Source organism: Saimiri boliviensis, chromosome 1 (genome assembly GCF_048565385.1).
Source record: "Saimiri boliviensis isolate mSaiBol1 chromosome 1, mSaiBol1.pri, whole genome shotgun sequence".
NCBI classification, from domain to species: domain Eukaryota; kingdom Metazoa; phylum Chordata; class Mammalia; order Primates; family Cebidae; genus Saimiri; species Saimiri boliviensis.
Window position 1 is genome coordinate 102,115,592 of NC_133449.1, and position 23,572 is coordinate 102,139,163.

A 23,572-nucleotide genomic window follows, 5' to 3' on the forward strand; every position below is an offset into this window, starting at 1 on the left:
GTGGGGCTGTCCTGGGTGCCCTGCCGTGCTGTGGTCCTGGGGGAGGGTGGGGTCATCGTGGGTGCCCTGTCCTGCTGTGGTCCGGGGGGGGTGTCCTGGGTGCCCTGCGGTGCTGTGGTCCCGGGGGAGGGGGAGTCCTGGGTGCCCTGCTGTGCTGTGGTCCCGGGGGAGGGTGGGGCTGTCCTGGGTGCCCTGCCATGCTGTGGCTCTGAGGGAGGGCAGGGCCACCATGGGCTAGTCTGTTATTCCCTCGGTGGCTTCCATTTGGCTCAAACCCTGAGTGGCTGCAGCCCAAGGGTAGATGCAGCAGAGCTTCTGTTATTGGGTTCCGGGCACCCAGAGGACCTGTCTGGCAGCCGTGTGCCTTTAACTGGAGTCCTGCCCACTGGGGCCACCTCCCCAAAAAGCTGCCCATTGCCTCCCCATGGAGAGCACGCACCGCCTGCCCTGGCTCCCCACCCTCGATTCACACCAGCCCGCGGGGCCGGGGCTCCCCTTGCGCCTCCCAGTCCCTGCGCCTTCCACCTGGTGTCCCTAATGGCTGTGGCAGGTCACTGAAGGAGGACATTGCCATGGAATCTGCTGCTCTCCCCTAGGCACCATTTCGGGAGGACTCACTTGGACTTGGGCTCAACTTCCAGAAACTGCAGGCACCCAGGGTTCTGCTGTGTGAGGCCCTGCTCAGCCTCTGGGCTCCTGGGTTCTCGGGGGTGAAACAGCTGGTGAGAATCTCTGAGGACTGCTGGGCCCTCTGAGGGCCAGCACTTCAGCACACTAACTTTTCCCCAATTTTTAAATTGCAGTAATGTAACATAAAGTGTATCATCTTCACCAATTTTAAGATACAGTTCTGTGGGACTACGTGATTTCTCTATGCTGCCCACCCCTCACCACCATCCATCTCCAGAACTGACTTGATTCCAAACTGAAACCTGTCCCCACTAAACCCCATTCCCTCTTTCCCTGCCCCAGCCCGGCGCTGCCCTCCTCCTGTCCGTCTCTGGGACCTCGCGTAAGGGGGATCCCACAGCCCTTGTCTTTTAGTGCCTGGCTGATTACACCCCCAAGGCTCATGTGCATGGCATGTGCCAGAATCTCCACCCCCTTTAAGGGTGAGCGGTGTTTTTTCACTTTTAAACCGTTGCACAACCGCAGAAGCAGGCACTATCATCACGCACCCTGGGGCCACTGAGGCACACAGCGATGAGGAGGCCGACCCCCGTCCCACGGTCGTGGTGTGCGGAGTGAGATCCGTGACGGACAGGCTGGCCCTGATCCTGTGTTTGTTCTCTTTTATCATGAAGAAGTTCAAACATAAAGTCAAGTTGAAATAATTTTGTAGTCAACACCCACATGCCCACCACCTAAATTCCATTAAAATTGAACTACACTCCCTTTGATCAAATCTCCATCCACCCTCCCTCCCTCCCTTCATCCATCCACCCTCCCTCCCTCCCTGGGTCTTGTTTTTGGGTCCATTTCAGAAAACAGCTGCAGACACAAGCATGATTCACCCTAAACATTTTAGCTCAATTTCATTAACTGGAGTGCAATCATTGTTTATGTTTCAAGTAAAATTTCCATGCAGTGAAATGCGCAAGCCTCGGATGTGCTGTTCACTAAGTTTTGGCAAATGTGAGCGACGCTGAGCACCCACCCCTATCAAGACAGGGAACGGTTCCCACGCCAGGAAGTTCCCTTCCCGCTCTTCCCGGCCATCTAGGTCCCTCATCCGCCCCTTGAGGCAATCGCTGCCTGGCTTCTTTCACCAAACACAGGTTCTTTAGTTCCAAAACTTCACAGAAGCCAGAGTCTGCGTCTGAAACCACCCGTTGATAGCGCCACTGAGTGAGGGCTTTTCCAGGGCTGGGTTTCAGGACCCACATGGCTTTCCTACTCTGTGTATCAGGGTTCTCCAGAGAATCAGAATCATAAATACACACACACACACAAATGTATGTAAAATACGTAAATATGTAAAATTTATACATATGTAATTTATATATACATGTGCAGCATTGATAACGGAGAGCATTACATCTATAAAACCATTTCTATATGTGTGATTCGTAGGAGTTTTCTTTTGCAACTGTGGGAACTGGCAAGCTCACGGTGAGCAGGGGCTGGCAGGCAGGAAACTCAGGTGGAATCCATGCTTCGCTCTTCAGACGCAACTTCCTCTTTTTTGGAAAACTGCAGGTTTCTTCTTCTTTTTTTTTTTTTTAGATGGAGTCTCGCTCTGTTGCCCAGGCTGGAGTGCCATAGCATGCTCTCGGCTCACTGCAATCTCCATCTCCCGGGTTCAAGTGATTCTCCGGCCTCAGCCTGCCGACTAGCTGGGATTACAGGTATGCGCCACCATGCCTGACTGGTTTTTGTGTGTGTGTGTATTTTAGTAGAGCTGAGGTTTCACTGTGTTGGCCAGGCTGGTCTCGAACTCCTGACCTGGTGACCCACCCGCCCCGGCCTCCCAAAGTGCTGGGATTACAGGTGTGAGCCACCGCACCCCGCTCACAGGTTTGCTCTTCAGGCCTGCCGTAGACCCGACGGGTCCCCGCATGTAAGAAGGATCTCCCTGACTCCAGCAGCGGCTTGCTGACGCCGACCACATCCACCTGGCAACTGGGCTACCATGTCCAGGCTGCTGCTGGACCGCTGCCCCCGCCTGCCAAGCGGCATGGTGGATTTGACTCTCACACTGGACACCGGCAAGTTGCGACCTCCTGCCCTGGCCCTGGTGAGGAATGTGGTAGAGAGATTTCTGAGGCGGGGGCAGGACCCAGAGACCCACCCAGGGAGTCCTCAGCAGCCGCTCCCCTGCATTTCCTCGTCTTTCTGGCCATGGGGGTGCCCATCCCGGGCAGAGCTGCAAATGAGGGGTGGGTGTGACAGCCGAGCCCCCTCCTCCGGCTGCTGGAAGAGCGGCTGTTGTGTAGCAGAGGGATTCTCTGTGCCGCTCCCCAGGACAGACCGATCCTCCCGGCAGACGATCTGATTAGGTTTTAATGAGAATAATGTTGGCTTCGAGGAAGGAAGAATCCAGCAGTGTTGTGATGTCAGCCAGACGCCTTGAATGCCCCCTGCCGCCCCCCTGCCTTTGGAATCCGGCCTGTCAGGCAGTCTGGCCCGCGGGTCCCCCCCACCCACCTCACGATGAACCCCATGTGCGTTTCCAGGGAGATGTGAGCCATGTGTGGCTGATTCATTTACACTTCGTTCATCAAAACACAGTTTTGTAAGAGCTAATTGGCGCCGGGGTAGCCTTTCAAATCTTTTTTATAAGCCCCTTACCAACTCTCTAGTTTGGAGCCAAGTGTTCACAGAGCCTCAACTTCCAAAGCCTGAAGCTTGGTCTGAAACTCAGACTGTGGGTATCTGAGGGGCACTGAGCTTGGCCAAGCATTTGCTATGGAGTTCAGGCTGAGCAAAGCCAGGCGATTGGGAAAGGTGCAAGAATCCAGGCAAAGCTAACGTGTTTTTCCACATGCATGTTCTAGGCTGACAGCAGCCTTCAGCTGGGAATTTCACTGCCTCCCTGTCACCTGCCCGCTGTGGGCCTGGGGTCGCCCATGTGTGATTGTGACCTTGAGCAGGGTCAAGAGGGGTCCGGGCAACGCCTTTCTTTTTAATAGTCTCTTTTCTTTCGCCAAAGAAAGGGGCTCAGATAGTCATTTTGCTGCCATCTCTTCTCCAGAACTTGGTCTATCTGTCCGTGCATGCACTACCTTGGGTAGTCATTTGTATTGCACACCTGCCATATGGCAAGCAGCGGGACAAGGGCTGGGCATTGGAGATTGGCAAACGGCACCGTGGGAGACCTTCCGTAGAGGAGGCAAGTCTGTGGGAGACTGGGGTTGACGGCCAAGCAAACTAAGACTCTGAGGCTGGGCTTTGTGGTGGCTACACCTGTAGTCCCAGAGCTTTGGGAAGCCAAGGCATGAGGATCGCTTGAGCCCAGGAGTTTGAGACCAGCCTGGACAACATAGTGAGACCCCATCTCTACAAAAAATAAGAATTAGAATCTGAAAGGGCAGGAGTGGGGCTTCCTTGTGCATGGTAGGGAGGACACCATCTGAAAGGATGTGGGGAGGGGGACAGGGTGAACACTGAGGTCAGGGGACAGAGTGTTAGGGTTCCTGGGGCACCAGGGGACCGGCCAGAGGTGTATGCAGTTGTGGGTGGGAGGGTCGGCTGTGAAGAGGGTGGGGTGGAGGACAGGTCCCAGCTCACGCAGCGCTCTCGCGTGGCAGAGGGATAAGAAGACGTTGCTGCCAGGAGGGTGACAGTTTTTGTTGCCGAAGTCAGGTTTTCTGGAATGTAATCTACAATGGTAAAATCCACACTTGTGATTGCTGCTCTGAGTTTTGGCCGACGAGCACAGTTGCATGACCATTTCGGAAACAGAGGTGCAGGTCGCTCCGTCACTCCCCCAGTCTCCCTCGTGCCCTGGGAGCCAGCCCCTCCCACGCGGCAGCCCCTGGAAGCGCCTGTCTGATTTCTGTCCTGGAGACAACTTTTCCTGTTCCAGAACGTCACTGGCGGGGAGTTCTCCAGGACACACACAGCCTTTCACCTACCAGAGTGTTTGGCAATCCACGTTGCAGCCCGTCTCCATCCTTCTTAGTTCTGAGCTGAGTCCACAGTCGGGAGGCACCAGCCATGTGGTCCATCCACCTGGCAGGAGGCCGTTCGGGCCGATTCCAGGTCTGGCGATTGCATGCAGAACTGCTGCGTGCCTCTGTGCCCGGGTTGGCCTTCGCGCGCCCATTGGCCTTCTGCCCCTCCATCCCAGCACCCAACCGGTGCCCCAGGAACGTTTGTAGGGACTTCGGTGTGCATGTTGACCAAACCCTCCTCCAGAGTGGCCGTGCCACATTCCCACCAGCAATGCATGGGGGCTCCTGTGGCGCTCAGCCTCTGGCATGTGGTCCCACCATCTCTCTGGGGTTGACCCTGCCAGTGGGGTGTGGTGGTATCTGGCTGGGGTTTCCAGTTGCATTTCCCTAGTGACTAGCGATGTTGTGTGCCTTCCATGGGCTCCAGCTCCTGTTTTTATGATCTACTTATGGGGGATATGGTGCAGAGAGCACAGGCTGGAGGAGGCCAGAGCCCCCGAGTCCCGCTCATGGCTGCTGCCTTGCTGTGTGACCTCAGGTGATTCACTTAACCTCTCAGCCTCACTTCCTATCGCTGTGGTTCTTTTCCAACTTTATCTAAAGAGGTATATTTGACAAATGGAAGTTGAGTAGATGTCAGGCTTGCAATGTGAAGCTGTGATGTGTGTCTATGCTGCCGAATGACCACCACAATTCAGCTAATTGACACATCCAACACCCCAGTGACCTCTGTGTGGGGTGAGAATGCTTGGGACCTGCTCTTCTCAAATTTCACATACACAATAGATTATTCTGAATTAGAGTCACCAGGATGTGCATTAGATCCTCAGAGCATATTCACTGGACCACTGACAGTTCACACCCTCTGACGGACACCTCTCCATCCCTTCCCTGTTCCCAGCCCCCAGCAACCATGGTGCTACTCTCTGCTTCAGTGAGTTCGACTTTTTTTTTTTTTCAATTGTACTTTAGGTTCTGGGGCACATGTTCAGATCAGTTGCATAGGTACATACATGGCAAGGTAGTTTGCTGCCTCCATCCCCCCGTCACCTGTATCTGGCATTTCTCCCCATGTTATTCCTCCTTGCCCTCCCCACCCCTCACTGTCCCTCCCCGAGACCCCCCCAACAGACCCCAGTGTGTGATGCTCCCCTCCCTATGTCCATGTGTTCTCATTGTTCAACATCCGCCTATGAGTGAGAACATGAGGTGTTTGATTTTATGTTCTTGTGTATAGGAAGTTCTAGCCAGAGCAATGAGGCAAGAAAAAGAAATAAAGGGTATTCAATTAGGAAAGGAGGAAGGCAAATTGTCTCTATTTGCAGATGACATGATTGTATATTTAGAAGACCCCATCTTCTCAACCCCAAATCTGCTGAAACTTATAATCAACTCCAGCAAAGTCTCAGGATACAAAATCAATTTACAGAAATCACAAGCATTCCTATACACCAATATCAGACAAACAGAGAGCCAAATCAAGAGCGAACTGCCATTTGCAATTGCTACAAAGAGAATGAAATACCTAGGAATACAACTAACAAAGGATGTAAAGGACTTCTTCAAGGAGAACTACAAACCACTGCTCAAGGAACTAAGAGAGGACACAAACAGATGGAGAAACATTCCATGCTCATGGTTAGGAAGACTCAATATCATGAAAATGGCCATACTGCCCAAAGGACTTTATAGATTTAGTGCTATCCCCTTCAAACTACCATTGACCTTCTTCACAGAACTGGAAAAAAAACACTTTAAACTTCATATGAAACCAAAAGAGAGCCCACATAGCAAAGACAATTCTAAGCAAAAAAAACAAAGCTGGAGGCATCACACTTACTGACTTCAAACTATACTACAAGGCTACAGTAATCAAAACAGCATCGTACTGGTACCAAAACAGTGACATAGACCCATGGAACAGAACAGAGGCCTCGGAGTTCAACTTTTTTAGCTTCCACATGTAAGTGAGATCGTGTGGTATTTGTCTTTCTGCACCTGGCTTATTTCACTTGGCATGATGTCCTCCAGGCTCCTCCATGTTGTCACAGATGACAGGACTGCCTTCTTTTTAAAGGCTGTAGTGTGCTCCATCATGTCTAGACCACGCCCTGCTTGTCTGCTCGTCTGCTGAGCAACCGTTGGGATGGTTCCTTTCTTGGCTGATGTGGGCAAGGCTGAGATGTCTTGTTGACCTACTGATTTTCTTTCCTTTGCATAGATATCCGCTGATGGGATTGCAGGGTCACATGGTAGTTTTATTTTTAATTGTTCGAGGAACCTGCCTACTGTCCTCCCTGGGAGGTGTGCTGACTGACTTTCTCTCCAGCCGTTAGCATGTGCTGCCGCTCCACACCCACTGCCAGGGCTAGCTGGGGGCAGTGGCACTTCCCAGGCCTGCCGTGAAGTCTGGGGTCCAGGCACAGGAGGGGAAGTGCTTCGCAGTTAGACACTCACCCTAGGACGACCTCTAGGAGATCAGTATTGTTGTAGTATAAATGTCTTTTAAACATACTTTTATCTAACTTCAAGAAAGAAGCTGTTTTTAAAGAAATATGTTAAATAATAACAAAGTAGGCATTGGACAAGGTAGGCATTATGGGGATTTGGCGAAAGTCATGGGGCGAACGTGTGAGTGATGTTTGGGAATCCCTGAAATAATGCACAGTGCCTTTGCCTACTCCAGCCCCAGCTCCACCCCAGGTCATGGTGGCCCATCTGCCAGCTGTCCCAGGAGCGTGTTTGGAACTGGAAGTGCTCACTGCTGCAGGCACTTGCCTGGGAACGACTGGAGTCGTGTGGAGCATATTTTGGAGATTGCACCCTGGGGGCTCCGCGTGAGAGCTCGCTCCTGATGCTGCCACCCAGGCCCAGCCTGCCCTGCTGCATCTCCGAAAGCTCCTCCTGAGGCAGGATCCCTGCCTGCCATTCTGCCAGGGTGATACATGCAGAGAATGTCAGGCTCACAATCTCAGCTCCAGATACACACACATAAAAATAATAACATTCTTAAGTCCTACTCAGGCGCTGGTGTCTCTATGCTCTCCAGTGAATAGTCCCTGAAGGTTAGCTTATGAAAAATGCCCAGACTCTGTGGGTAAATAAGGAAACTCCAGAGAGTTTATAAACTGGTGGAAGACTCACAGCTGCTTTACCCCAAGGTAAAGGCAGGACAGTGACAGTAGAGGGTGATGGATTTGTTGGGGTTAGTCTTCAAAGTATGGAAATAAAAAATGATTTTGTTCAAAAAAGTCAAAATTTTATTGCTCTTTGGACATCTGGTTCTGGCTAGTCTGGTTCAGGTAACAGGAATGGGATTTACCCTCCTACTGCTGGAAAATACTAGAAAATTAGATGAAGTGTTCAGAGCGCCATGTTCAGACATTGGACAACAGACAACGCAAGACTGTGATCCCTGTGAGAAAGGAAACGAGTGTCCCGTGGACCTGCCGGCTCACTGCAGTAAGGGGAGGGGAAGTCCAGGTGGCCAACTGGCTGAGTCAAGGAGACAGCAATGAGTTCAGGGAGGGCAAATTAGCAAGAGCCAGAGGGCAGAGTACTGAAGGGGAAGGCACTACCCAGGGAGGGCTCCAGAGATCTGCAGAGAGGGCCCCCGGGGCTTTGGCTGAGCACGAATCTGCGTGTGTGTACGAAGAAGCTGCTGAAGGCTGAGGAAAGGGCCACCCACAAGGGGTAGGCAGAACAATACTCGGAGCTCACAGAGGCGGGGGACGGTTTGTGTTCCCACCAGCCAGGGTGGAAAGATTGTATAATATGTTTCACAGTATGAGAATCCTCAGAACAGTGTTGCCTGAGAAATGGTGGTAAATTAGCCTCAGCCTAAGGCTGTTTTGGACCCACCCTGACGACATTTAAAGGCAAGCCTCAGAAAGACAGAACTGATTCCAGATAACTTAATTGCACACCAGAATAAAGTCCAGCACGATTCAAAGGAGTACAACCAAAGCCGGAAATCAACAGTGAATATTCACGGTGCCTGGCGTTCTGTCAAAAATAGTCAGATACGTAAAAATTTAAGATCCATAACTGGAGGTGGGACTGGGGGTGGGAATCAATCAAATGTAAGTCACAGATGATGGAACTGATAGACAAGGGTGCTCAACAGCTATTAAAAATGTTTTCCATGTGTTCAAGCAGGAGGAAGAAAACGTGATCGTGCAGGGAGAGACATGAAGCATGTAAAAGGTCACAAATGAAGCTTTTGGAGATAGAAATTTCATGCCTGGAATGAAAAACACACTGGATGTGATTCACAGAATGGAAGAAACAATCATGGAGTCTGAAGCTGGAGAAACTATGGCTATAGCTATAGAAACTGTTCAAATCAAAGCAGAGAAAAAAGCCTTAAGAAATAGCAGGACACTGGTGAGCGGTGGGATGCCATCAAATCATCGTGCCTATGTGTAACTGGAGATCTAGAAAGAGAAGACAGGCGGGGACAGAGAAATGTTTTGGAGAAATAATGGCCAACTGTGTTTTTTTTTTTTTTTTTTTTTTTGAATCTGTTGGAAACTCTAAGAAACTTGGTAAATCCCATGTAGAATAAACACCAAAAAAGCCACATCAAGGCATATTATAAACAAATTTCTGAGAGCCAGTGATAAAGAGAGATCTTTATTTCTCTTTATAAGCCAAGCAGATAAGAAAAGACATATTATGTACAGAGGAATAAAAATAGGAGAGACAGCAGATCTCTTGACAGAAACCATGCAAGCCAGATGGCCATGGGAAGACATCTTTAACAACCCATCTTGGTGGGAGACCTGCCAAGGATGATTGTGTTAACTCAGTAAAAATATCACTCAACATTGGAGATAAAGACTATTTTACATAAATAAAAACTGATCGAATTCATTGTCAGCAAATCTGCTCTACAAAAAATGTGAAAGGCCTTCTTCAACATTTCTTTATTTTTCTTCTTTCAGCAGAAGGAAAATAATCCCAGATGGAAATTTACAGTGACACCAAAGCAGTGAGCAGTAATTATAGAGGTAAATGCAAAAGATAGATAAATGCAATTTTCTCTGTAATTCACCGATTGAAACCATTTATTTTGGAGTTTATATTATATGTGGAAGTAAAACCTATGACAGTAATAGCACAAAAAATCAGCGTTGGAGGTGCTCAGTGATTCTCATGCTCTATGTGAAGTGGCACAATATCATCTGGAAGTAGACTGTGATAAGTTCACATATATATCACAGACTCTAGAACTTCCAGTAAAATTAAGGGATAGCTAATAATTCAATAGGAGGATAAAAGAGAATCATTGAAATAAGACCCTCCATTAATCTAAATGAAAGCATGAAAACAGGAAAGAAGAAAGAAAGAACAGATGGGGCAAATCGAAAACAAATAGCAAGAAGATAAATTTAAATGAAACGTGATCAGTCATTACATTGAATGTAAAGTATCTAACCCTCAAATTATGAAGAACAATTGTAAGATACAGTAAGGAAGGAAGACCCAAGTATATGTTGTCTGCAAGAAGTGTGATTTAAACAGAAAGCCTAAGCAGGTTAAAAGTAAGAGGGCAGAGAAAGGATGTATCATGCTAACACTGCTAAACAGAAAGACGGAGCGGCTCTATTCACAGCAGACAAAGAGGTTTGCCACAAAGCATATTAGTGGAGACAAAGACAGCTATTTCATCAGGATCACGGGGACATAAAATCCTAAATATGTACATTCTTAATAACACCTTCCACTTACAGGAAGCAAAACCTGATAGAACTGAACAGAAAAATAGAGAAATTCAAAATTATAGCTGGAGACTTCAGTACCTCTGTATCAGTTAGGGTGTAACCAGAGGAGCAGAATTTGTCTGTCTGTGTACCTATCTATCCATTCATCCATCCATCCATCTATCATCTGTTTATCTATCTGTCTGTCTGTCTGTCTGGTCTGTCTGTAGCTGATCCTTGAACAACATGGGTTTGAACTGCAGGGTCCACTTACATGTGGATTTCCTTCCACCTCTTCCAGCCCTGAGTCTGCAAGACCAGTCCCCTCTTCCTCCTCCTCTGCCTCAGCCTACTCAACATGAAGATAATGATGATGAAGACCTTTACAGTGATCTACTTCCACTTAACCAATAGTAAATGTATTTTCTCTTCCTTGTGATTATAAGATTTTTTTCGGTAGCATTATTGTAAGAATACAATATATAATACATATACAAAATATGTATTAATAACTTGTTCTGTTATTGGTAAGTCTACCGGTCAACAGTAGGCTATTTGTAGTTAAGTTTCTGGGGAGTCAAAAGTTACTTGCATATTTCCAACTGTGTGAAGGTTGGCACCACAACCCCTGCATTATTCAAGGGTCAACTCTGTGTGTGCGCCTGTGTACACGTGTGCGTGTGTAAATGAAACTGGCTTATGTAATTGTGAGGGCTGTCTGCAGGTGTGAACACGGGCTGACATGACACAGACACAAGCCAGAGCTGTTGTTCGTAGGAGGAATTTCTTCTTTCCCTTCGGAAAGGCTTACTTAGCTTTGAAGATCTTCTGATTAATTCAGGCCCTCTCAGGCCCTTACGTAACATGGACTGATTACGGACCTTAATGACACCTGCAAAATCACTGCACAGTGGCACCTAGAAGAGATTTTAACTGGGTAACTGCGACGGTAATCTCACCAACAGACACGTCAGAAAGTCTTCACAGCTGTCTCTCAACAACTGATAGAATAAGTAAACAGAAAGTCAGCAACATATAGAAGACTTGAATATTACCAATCAACTTTACTCAGTTGGCACTTACAGAAAATTCCCTCTAATCACAGAATGAACATGGAACATTCATTAAGGTGGACTCTATTCTGGGCCATGAAATAGATCTCAATAAATTTAAGAAGATTAAAATCACACAAAATATGTTTTCTGACCACAAGAGGATTAATTAACTAGATATCAGTAGCAGAGAGATATCTGGAGACCACCTAAATATTTGAAATTAAAGAACACACTTCTAAATAATCATGTTTCAAAGAAGAAATCATTAAGAAAACTTTTTGAATTGCACAAGAATGAAAATGCAATCCATCATGATGTATAGAATGCAGTTAAAGCTCCACCTCAAAGGAAATGCATAGTATCCAATGATGCAATCCATCACAATGTATAGAATGCAGGTAAAGCTGCACTTCAGAGGGAAATGTGTAGTATCCAATGATGCAATCCTTCATGATGTATAGGATGCAGTTAAATCTGCACTTCAGAGGGAAATGCATAGTATCCAATGCTTATGTTAGAAGAAAAAAGTCCCAAATCAATGATCACTTTGAGAAACTAGAGAATAGCAAATTAAACTCAACAACCAGAAAGGAGAAGAGAAAAAAGAGGAAGAATCATTGAAACAGAAAACAGAGGAAATCCTGTTTCACTGGTCCCTTTATGTATTGAGTTGGAGGATGCCGCCCTGATCTATATGATGATCTAGAAATTATCCTACCTTAGTCTGTATGATTATCCTTCCTAAGTCATAGATGAAGAACAGGCTCAGAGAGACCAGGTGGCTTGTGCGTGGTAGAGCTAGGACGTAAACACAAGCTCTCTTGCTTGTGGAAGTTCCCACCTGTCTCCTGCTACACCAGGGCTACTCCACTCCTGGAGGCCTGGCGGGTCTCACCCTGATGGCCTGAGGACAGCTGCCACCCTGCACCCTCCATAGCTTGTAAAACGCTTTCATTAGATGGAGATCCGGAGTTATTAATACCAGACTGCACAGAGCTCACGAGTTCCAGCCTCCTGTTCATCATCACGCAGGGCCTCCTGCTCTCCATCCTGGGATGCTTTTGTCTTGGGAGGCGCCAGAGTGAGCTGACATCACTGGCGCTGCTCCTCGCGGACATCCACCCAGAGATGTGCAGTGCAGAGAAGATGATGGGTTGGATCTGGGCCTGGGGGAGCTGGCCGGGATGCCTGCGTGCTTTCCATCAACATTTCAGAGGTGTCAAAGAAAGAGATTTGTTCTGCAGTGCCAAGGAACTTAGCCAAGCCTGGCCAGGCTGTGCCTCCGGACCCTGCCAGGAGCTTCTCCACTAGGGCGTCAGACAGCGGAGAGGCGATGGCAGCCTGCACGCACCACCCTCTCCCACGAAATTCAAGAGCTGCTCCAAAAGGTCTCAGCCTTGGAACTTGGAACTCAAAGCAACAGCAGCAGAAGAAATGAAGGTGGGGAAAGTTGTTTTCTCGATGACCGTGAGTTTGTCCTTGGTAGGGTGCTGAGCTGCCTGTGGTGGGTGGTCCCACGGCCTGCTGGTCCACACACAGCCCTGGCCTCTGCCACAGCCCGCAGCGCCCAGCATGGCTTCTGGCTCACTCATCTGCCTTGCAGTAAGTTTGGGTCAGCAGAGGCCTTAAAACAAGAGAACGCACCCTGAGCAGAGGTTGCAGGGAACATGTTTGCGACCCGTAAATGCTGAAGCAGTGGATTCTTCCGTCCCACCTGGAAAGTGTTGGAAGGTGGGGCGTAGCTTGTGTGCCTGTGACCTGTGGCAGGGAAGCTCACCCGGGAACAGGATGGGCTTTTCCCGGTTCATAGACAGCCCGAGGCAAAGGAGAAGGCGCCCGTGCGCACCTCTGGTGACTGACAGCTGCTAATGTTTTACTGGAGCAAAATCACTTCCAGATGGACTCGCCCCTTCATTCATCTGGATAGAAAAAGAAGGGTGCACCGGGGAGGGAGAGTGAGGAAACCGAGGCAGAGCAAGGGGCCCGGAGCTGGACTCCTGTGCCAAGCTGCACACGCCGCAGGCCTGACTTCCAAGCGCAGATGAAATGTTGCATCAGGCACAACAAATTCAAATGCTACTGATGGAAGGCTGGAGGTGTCCAAGCTCCTGCGGCTTGTGGAGCGCTCCCTCCTCCCCACGCTCCTCCCTACCATCGCAGTCCTCACCCCCTACTGGCAAATGAACTTGCTTTTCCTTCCACGCAAGTCCACTGAAATCAGGATATTAGTTATATTTGAAGCCACATGTTCTAAAGTTACTCAGAAAGAAAAGGGTATCAGTTCTCCATCTTCCCATCCCAGACATGGCCCTGGGGATGTGTCCCCGATTCCAAAACCAGCACAGCCTGCCTGCGGCTCCCGGCCAAGACCGGGCACAGCCAAGGCTCGGCCTGGCTTTTCTGTTGCAGCAGAGCAAGGCTCACTAGCCAGACTCCTCCCTCATTTAAACCGGGCCTCGTACTTTTTTTCTTAGGCAAGGTCTCACTGTGTCGCTCAGGCTGGAGTGCGATGGTGCGATCTCGGCTCACTGTAACCTCCTCCTCCCGAGTTCGAGTGATTCTGCCTCAGCCTCCCGAGTAGCTGGGATTACAGGCATGTGCCACCACACCCAGCTAATTTCTTTGTATTTTTAGTAGAGACAGGGTTTCCCCATGTTGGTCACACTGGTCTTGAACTCCTGACCTCAAATGATCCGCCCACCCTGTCCTCCTGAAGTCGGCACTTTGGGATCACAGGCGTGAGCCACAGCACCTGGTTGGCCTTGTACTTTTGAGGTGGTGTTGACTCTTGCAATCCATAGCTTCTGAGAGCCCCCCCCCACCCGAATCTCAGACAACAGGCAAATGTGACGTTTTCACCCTCATAGGAGTGTTATGGCTTTGAAATCTTTAGTCCATTGATCAAACTGCTGAGAGACCAGCTCACCGGGAGCCCGGCTTCCCTGTGGTCACCACAGGCCCCACCTGCTGGTGCATCACAGAACCTTCGCCCCTCCTCTGAATCTGTCATGGGTGGGAACGCAGGTCCCCAAGCCTGCTAGGATTGCCTATGAGTGAAGGCAGGTGACAGCTGGGTGGGGGGCGGGACGGAAGGGTGTCCCAGCTCTGTGCTGCTGGAGCTCCATGTTTCCGGGGCTGTGGGTGGGGAAGAACTGGTGTGGCCAGGGACAGCGGGCACACAGAGACTGATGACAGGGACACTCCCACCCCTTCCTGCCCTCACCTTCAGGAAGGAAGATGTCACAGTCTCTCGTTGTGGCTCCATGCTTTTTCTGATGCCATGTTTGGTGCCCATCTTACCAGGTGCCATGTGGATATGTATGCGCAGCCCACACCTGCTGAGGGCACGGCCTCAACTGCTCCAGCCTCTTCCCAGAGCGACTGTTCTCCCCCTACCTGCCTGCCTGGGGCTCTTGCTTGCGCCCGGCCCTTTCCCAGCTTTCTGTCCCTACTGGGAAGGAGGAACGGGAGGTGCTGGTCTCCGAGGGGGGCAGCCTGTCTCACTCGCACACGAGGCTCACCGCGCGGGGAGCTCAGCTACCTTTGAGAAGGAGCCAGGCATTTTCATCTCTGTCAATCTGACTTTGATGCTTAAAGCTCAGCCATTGTGAAGCAGACCCTCATTTTCCCAAAGATGCCCACCATCCCTCCCACTCTGGACAGCGGAGGTCTTTCACCCACCAGGGTGGCATGTGGGAATGGGCGTGATACTGGGGTGCCCGGAAGCAGTGCTGAGGCCAGGAGAAGGGAGCTCTGTGGGCGCCTGGGCCAGGGAGCAAGCCGCGTCTGAGGAAGCCTCTGTTTTGAGGCGGGCAGGAGAAGTGGAAGCTCAACGTGGGCCTAGATTTGTCCCTCCCCTGCCCGGGCTGGGATCTGTCCTGTGGTTCCAGTGTAGACAGACCAGACAGACCTCGCATCAGAGGGAGAGCCACACATCACGGGCACTGATTCCAGAGCTCCTGAGTCAGCTCCCTGCAGAGAAAGACCAATCACCGCAGACCATTCTGGGGTGATGGCAGCGGGGCACCATCCCCAGGCTGGCAGTGTGGGGAGCAGGGCCACCAGAGCCCCCAGGGACGGGAGAGCACAGCGGTGCCACCCCCTGCTGAAGCTCCATGTTTGAGCTTCAGCAGGGGGTGCTGTGATTAAACGTATGATGTCTGCCACCCCAAAGACGCAGCCGACGAGGCTATTTCAGCAAAACTGGAAAGAAAAATGCGATTTTTCTTGGCCACACCGTTTTCATTTCCTCTGCTTCTGGCCTCGGTTTGCTTGTCTCTTCTCACTACCGAGAGGCAGCCTTGCCAGCCTGTGCCTCCCGCCGGCTGTGGCTCGAAGTGTGGATGCCTGCCCCACCTTCCCGTCCCCCTCTCAGGCGTGAAGCTGAGAGTTGTGAGTGAGCGCTGGAGTTCTGGAGTTGTGAGTGAGCGCTGCTGTCACCACAAAGCAGAGCCCCAGTGACCGGGGACACACCACACACTTCATGTCTGCACAGGGGCGTCATGAGCTGCCGCCGCTCCAGCACGTCAGGAAGTGCGAGAGGCATTTGTGACCTCAGCAACATGTCCCTCAAGCTCGTCACATGGCAGGCGCTGCCAGCGTGTTCTTCGGGCACTCCCTCTCGGGCTGGCCTGTGCAGGGACAGGTGCATGCACACACACAGACGCGGACTCACATCAGTGCCGTCCACACGCACACGCCCACGTGGCAGGCTCCAGTGCACAGACTCCTATGCTCATGTGAACACGCTCACGCACATGCAAGACTTACATACTCACACGGCACAGCCAGACACGGATACACACCAACACAGGCACACACACACACTCACATATCCAGACACCCATGCACACTCACACATTCACACACTCACATAAATACAATGCATGTACACACACAAACACATGCATATACACTTGTGTGCCCAGACCCACAGACACACTAACACTCTCACACATTCACATAACTATGATACATTCACATGCACACAGACACATGCGTACACACTCGTGTGCCCAGACCCACAGACACACTCTCACATATTGGCGTGTACAGAGTGCTCCCCCTCCCACTCACAGACCTTGTCCTGGGGATGAATGATGCCATCAGGCACCTACGCTCTGAGCGTCCGGATCCCTGGGCCGGCCCCAGTGCTGTTCACGGTCCATCTCACTGGGGAGTGTTTTTGGCTCCAGGGGCATCCAGAAGGGGGGTGTGGGTGGGCCCAGAGACCTTTCTTTTAGGAGGACAGATTCCGAACCCAGTCCTTCACAGTCAAGGGTACCGTCTCCCCTGCGGGATGCTGGACTTACTGGGTCTGGGTTAGGTTATAGCATCCACACTTGGCCTTTCCCCTCTTTCCTTATAAACCAGCCAACAATGGGAGGCCGTGGGCTTCGCCAGAAGCCTCTGGAAACAGATCTGCTCCTTTCCAGCAGGCCAGGCCGACCCAGGAGGCTGCGGCAGTGCGGCCTTGGGCTCTAGCCCCGTCATGTGCTCAGGGAAGGTGAGCCAGGCTCCCATCACGTGCCGGGAGCTGATCTTGGCAGGCCGCTTCCTCCTGAGGCCTGCACGTTGGCTCCAGCTTTCGGACTGCCTCTGCTCCCAGAGGGGACGGGCAGGGGCGAAGAGGCAGAAGACAGCACTGAGACATCAGTGTCGGCTGCGGGTCCCCCCAGAGCACGGCGGGCCCACCTCCCCCTGCAGAGGATCGCACAGCAGTCAAAGCAGCACATGGGGCTTCTAAGATGTCAGCCGGGTGTAAGGGCTGCCTGTGTTCAGGCTGCTCCGTGTTGGAAAATGCATGCAGAGTAAAATAAACATGGCTCTCGCTGGGAGGGCTCCAGCATCCAGGGTTCTGGCTGGGCTGGGGGATGCGGTCGGCCAAAGCATTCGAGGAAGCTGCTGTGACTCACGGGGGGTGAGCTACAGAGGAGCCAGCTCTGAGATGCAGGACACGCTGGGGACACAGGACCGGGACACTCAGCACACCCTGCGCTCTGCTGCGGAGACGGCCTCCAGGGAATACAATGGTGGGCTTTGTCTCGGGAGACAGTTCCAGCCGCGCTGCAGGTGGGGCAGCCAGGAGGCCCTGGGGCGTGAGGACAAAGCAGCGGGCCCTGAGGAAGGGGGGTCCTGTGGGTGTCTGGACAGCAGGTCAGGACTAGCTGAGGTGTCTGTGGAGACCTCCAGGGTCCAGCTCAGCTGGTCGGGGGAGCCCTGAGTGGGTGGTGCCGGCTGGGGACCCTGAGGTAGCTCTTCTTTGCCTGGGGTGTCCTAGGAACGCTGCCTACAAGCTGGGCCTCCTGGATCCAACTGGACACCACAGAACCTAGCACCTGTGGGACCAGCACCTGCCCAGGTGTGTCCTTCAGTTTCACGTTCAGCGAGAGAACACACGTTCTTTTAACAGCAAAATCCTTGCTGGTAAAAATGCACATGAAATTGCACGCAGGAAGGAGAACCTCAGGAATGTCTCATAGAGGCAGCATCTCCCAGGCTCCCTGAAATCAGAACAATGTGAGATTACACCAGTGACACTAGAAAAGGGTGCCCTTCAGGAGTGTCACAGCAGCTTGGACCCCAACAACTGCTCCCCACCGAGGGTACTGAGGGTCTTTTTTCCTTTCTTTCTTTTTTTTTGACTTGAAGAAATCATTGTAAATTGAATCTCAGAAATGCTGGAAGGATCCCAAATGTGGTTTATAGAAACAGTTTGAAGTAGTCCAACTTAATTCCAGATTGCCTGCATTTTTTTTTTTTTTAACATCTGTGAAATCAAAACCAGACAGAATGCTGTATTACAATGTGGGGCCGAATGGTGATGCTTCTCATGGCCAGTGTAACGCGTCTGGGCTCTGAGCTTCCCTGTTTATCTTGGAGCATCTGAAATCCCGAGGACGCTCTCTCCTCCTCCTGCGCTGTCATCTCTTTTTCCCCAGCAGGGTCTCAGGAAAGGGGCCTGGGAAGAAACGCAGGCGTGCGGGGGGCTTTCCCGGGATGCTTCCTGGGCCCTGCATCTCACAGCAGCCTCCTGGTCCCTGCTCCCCACTTCTCCTCCCATGACCCCCTCTCCACCTTGGAGCTCAGGGCCTGGCCCGAAGCTGATTCACGCAGTTTCCAAGCACACGATGAGCTTTCCCCAGTCCGTGCCTCTGCCTGTGCCGTGACCCCCGCCTGGAGTGCCCTCCCTTGCTGGCCTGGAGGATGCCTCCTTTCCCTCTGAGGTTCAGATGATCTCTCACCTCTCCTATGACACCCCAGTGCCCTGTCTCCCCAGAGCATCACCAGCTGCTCCCTCCCCAGGCTGAGCGCCACGTAACTGTGCGTCTCCCTTCTGTAGCATCTAACAAATGTTGGGGGACCGTCTGCTGTCTGCTCAGTGTCTGTGTGAACCTGGGGTGTCGTGATATCATCCTGGGGGCCTGGACTGCTGTCATAAGGGCTCTGAGGCTGTGCCTGGCCTGGCAGGTGGCATGTGCTGCTCTGACATCTGACAGCATGCAGGAATGACGAAGCACAGCTCCTGGGTGGGCTATGGCCGTGGTCTGGCCTCCCTGCTGCTCAAACTGGCCAGAGCATCTGAATCTCCAGGAGTTAAACCCGGGTCCCCAGGCAACACTCCTAGGGATTCTGAGGCCGGAGGTCTGGGGTGGGCCCCAGAATTTGTATATCAAGCAAGCTCTCAGAGGTGGCCATGGCCACCAGTCTCTGGGCTGGGAACACAGATCCCATCTGGACTACCTGCCTCCATAGCCCTCGGGATCCCATTAGAAATGCAGACCATGCCCCCCATCCACCGCCCAGCCCCACTGCACCAGAATCAGCATCTCAAGACTCCAGGCACCTGTGTGTGGAGTTTGAGAAGCATAGCCTTAGACCTAGTCCCTGGCGCATGGCCCACCCAGCACGCCTTGTGCAGCCCCGTCCCTACCTGCTTCTGCATGCAGGAGGCGCCGTAAATCTGGTTTCAAATGGATGCTCAGTAAGCCAAATGTGGCCTCGTTTCTCCCTTTTGGAAAGGAAAGTCCTTCTTTCCCAAACCTTGTGTCTAGAATGTTCCCTAGAGAGGGGAGGATGTCTCATTAAAAACACAGAAAGGACATTGCTTATGTAAGAGCCCTTTGGAGAGAGCCTCTGGCGTGTTGAGGAAGTGAAGCTCTTAGCACAGTTGGCTGCGCTGCCTCAATTATACACATATTGGACCTTCCCAAGTGCAAAACTGCCACTGTCATGGCTGATCATAACAACCCACATGCAAGTCTCAAAATAGCACCAGAGGGGAGAGCTGGGGGACAAGGATGGCCGTCCTTGGGTGTTGGCCCTACGAAGTACAGAGGGAGCAAAGATGTCACTGGGGGACGCAATGGCTCTTCCCAGCCGGGGTCTCTCGTGGTCTCTCTCTGAGTGAAGTTGCAGAGGGATCTTTGGACATGTGGACACGTGTGTCTGCATGCCCCTGGGAGCTGCTCTTTAGAAAAGCACTGGGCACACTCATTTATCCACCCCCTCCACACAGACTTCCTGTGCTCCTGCAGTATGCCAGGTACTGGGCTGGGTGCTGGGGAAATGCTCCCATGAGAGAATTGTTTTCTGTGCTGATTGTTGCCATAGAAAAAGGCACAGACCAGGTACAGTGGCTCACGCCTGTAACCCCAGCACTTTGGGAGGCCGAGGTGGGCAGATCACTTGAGGTCAGGAGTTCGAGGCCAACCTGGCCAACATGATGTAACTCCATCTTTACTAAAAATACAAAAAATTATTGGGCATGATGGCAGGCACCTATAATTGCAGCTACTTGGGAGGCTAAGGCAGGAGAATCTTTTGAACCCGGGAGGTGGAGGTTGCAGTGTGCCGAGATTGCATCACTGTACTCCAGCCTGGGCTAAAGAGTGAGACTCTGTCAAAAAAAAAAAAAGAAAAAGAAAGAAAGAAAAGAAGGGAAGGAAGGAAGGAAAAGAAGTAAAGAAAGAAAGGAAGGAAAGGAAAGAGAAAATAAAAAGGCACAGAAATTTTAACTAACCAGGAGGCCAGCAGACTCTGGGGAACTTTCAAGAGCCTTGTCGTGGCTTCCAACCCCCACCCCCTCTGTGGCTTCCTCTCCTTTTCTCTGTCTAGTTTCCTTGTCTCGACCCTTTGTGTGCAAAACCCATGCCCATCCATGGGGGTGGGGGCCTGCGGCCAGTGGGTGGGTCTCAATCCACAGAAACAGCTAATCTGGATACACAAGGCCGAAACCTTCTCATTTTTCTGGGCAAGTATTTTTTTCTTGGGCCAAAATGTTTTGATTGTTATAAACTCACAAGAGTGGGGTAGACCATTAAGGCTAACTTTAGGTCCAGTATTGTTGTTTTTAGAGAAGAAAAGCAGAAGCCCCAGGCACCTGCCTGGGTAGTGGCTGAACCAGTGATGACACCTTGCTGAGTCCTGGCACAGCCCCACCGCACACCCGGCACCACACCAGGTGCTCACCTTCTTAACTCACAGGTCAGAACAGATGGTGTGTTTGTGAAACTATTGGAGGCTGGTGTTCAGCAGGTGGAGGAGGGAGGATGGGAAGGAGAGGGAGCAGAGTGTGCGCTGGAGAAGGAGATCCAGAGATCACTTTTGGAAACAGATGCTCGGCGCCACAGAGAAAAATCAGCACTGAGACAAAGGATCTCTTAGCAAGGCAATTGTTACTTTCTGCAGAAAGGGGTTCCCATTAGCCATCTCGCCACGAGAGTACAATGAACAAAGGAAAAGCAGACGTATTTATCCTTTACGCATTTGGGGTCGTCCTTACTGCCATGTCTGATCTCCATTGGTTGGAGCCAGACCTCACAATCTAAACTAAAACTTGATTGGCTGAAAACTTAAAACTTTTCTAAATGGGTAAAAGGAATGGAGAAGAAAAGGAAGTCCAAATAAGGAAGGGGCATAGGCTGGGAGCTGGGACATGCCTGTGAGCACGGCCAGCACAGATATCTTGGTTAAAGTACAAGGACATAGAATGTCCCACGTGCCTGTAAGCATGGCATGTTCAACAGCTACATAGGACAGGGCTTCACAAAGAGCTGCTAGCATGAAGGCTTTGAAGAAAGTCTTTAAAACAGACTATTATTTTAACACTTACTATTTTTTTTTTTTTAACAAGAAAGGAAACTTTGAAGAGGAACTTTTCTGCTTCCTACAAGCACACACAGCCACGGTCTCACAACGCATCCTTGAGAGCAGTCTTTGTTCTAAGGGCAATGGGGAGCTATTGAAGACTCCAGGCTGGAAGCGACACAGGCAGGACTGTTTTAGGAGCATCTCTGTTGCATTTGGTGGGCTGAGAGAGGCTGAGCTGAGGCTGTTGGTGAACCAGCAGAGGGGGATGTTGGCTTGAACTGGGGCCGTGGGTCGTGTAAACAGGAGGGCTGTGACCTGCTGCGGTCGGAGTGTCGGTTTCCCGTTGCCTCTGTGACACACTGCCACAAACCAGACTTTAGAACAATAGATTCTCATCGCTGCTCTTCCCGGGAGCGTCCACCAGGAGCCTGCCCTGCGACCTCCAACCTCCAGCACTGGGGGAGACTGGATGTGTACGGTTGGGAGCTGCTAGGTCAGTGGTCATGGGTTACAGCGTGCTGGGGGCGCTGGGAAACAATGCCAGAGGCAAGAGACCAAGTCCGATTAACCACCCTCCTCCGAGAGACAGAAAGGGAGACGTGAGACCAGGGGGGTGCTGAGAGCCAAGTGCACTGAAGTGAAGGCTGGGGGCTGTTTGCGGGTTTTGTCTGTGTGGGTTTGATTTTGTTCCCAGGAGTCTCCGGCCATGTAGCCAAGTGCAGTCTGCAGTTCCCCTTCCTTTCTTTGAAAGCAAACAGCCTCTTTTGGAAGAGTGAAGGGCACCCCAGGTTCCAGCTGGGGCTGGGCCAGGCCACGGAGTTCCCGGAATGTGTGCAGAGCAGACAGCACCCTGCAGCTGGGTGGGCACCGACTTTGGGGTCTGGAGATCTGCATGCCCACAAGGTGCCCCTGGTAAGTGGGGGCTGCAAAGGCATCACCCACCCCACGGGCTGGGGCAGAGAAACGGACACCATGCCTCTGAAGGCACTCGGAAAGCATTTCTAATATATTTACTTTTTGTGGCTCAGCTACAGAAGAGAATAGGAAAGGGCTGAAGGGGATGAATGAACAAGAGCAGGAGGGGGGCAGCTGTGAGGCAGGAGAAAAGGGTGTGAACCGGGGAGAAGTCAGAACCCCACCAGCGTCTTGCCTGGGAACCCACTGATGGAGCTGCTTCCTTCCTCCCTTCCTGCCCTTTTCAATGCCTCGCTCCCACACATCACGGTCGCAGTCCTGCTCAGAAAATCATGACCCTGTCCTGCTCCCGGGACACAGGCAGAGGGGAAATGTTTGGTGGGCTATAGTGGTGGCTCTGGAGATTTACTGCATGCTTCTGTGGGGTTACTCTGGTTGGGATGGGGTTTCCAGCGGCCTGTTACGGACAGAACTGTCTCCCTCTCAAATTTGTATACTGAAGCCCTAACCCGCTGAGGAAGAAGCTAGAGTTCCTCTCTCCACCTCGGGAGGACACCGTGGGGAGGCAGCTGGGAAGCCACCTACAAGTCGGGAAGGACCCTTATCAGGAGCCAAGTCAGCAGTTCCTTGATCTTGGAATTCCATTCTCCGGAACTGTGAGAAACAATTCCTCTGGCTGAAGCCATGCAGCCTGTGGTGTTCTGCTCCGGCAGCCTGAGCCCGTGGAAGGGTTCGCGGTGAGCATGGCTCCTGCAGGGAGATGGAGCAGGGGCACTGTCAGGTCCGAGGCTGCTAGCAGAGCCTCAGCTTCTTTTCCTTGGCACTCACAAGGCCATGCTGGGAACAAGTCTGAGCCAGGTAGTTCTAAAAGCACCCCGATGGAAACTCTTTCGGGAAATGGAGACGGACATCAAAGTCTTGTCCACTTTGTGTAGGAAGATGACGTGTTGTAACAAGGAAAAGAAAACGGGAGGTCCTCTGTCCCATGGAAATTGGGGTCAGACGTGTCTCTACAACACTTTGCTTGCCCATAGTCCAGGTCACACATGATGAGGATAGTGCTGAGAGTCATCACATGATGATGGTGGTGATGGTGACGGTGATGGTGGTTATGGTGATGGTGATGGTGATGATGATAGTGGTGGTAGTGATGATGGTGGTTATGGTGGTGATGATGATGATGGTGATG

General features: G+C 51.4%; 1 long non-coding RNA gene across 2 annotated transcripts; it reads left to right on the top strand.

Moving 5' to 3' along the window:
* Window positions 1-614: 614 nt before the first annotated feature.
* Window positions 615-10,735, top strand: LOC141581259 (uncharacterized). Of its 2 annotated transcripts, none has more exons than XR_012513819.1 (3): window positions 615-722; window positions 2,227-2,348; window positions 8,772-10,735. It is a non-coding gene; the product is annotated as an uncharacterized LOC141581259 (long non-coding RNA). The 2 variants fall into 2 exon arrangements; XR_012513821.1 differs by having other exon boundaries at window positions 8,775-10,735.
* The last annotated feature ends 12,837 nt before the right edge of the window (window positions 10,736-23,572 follow it).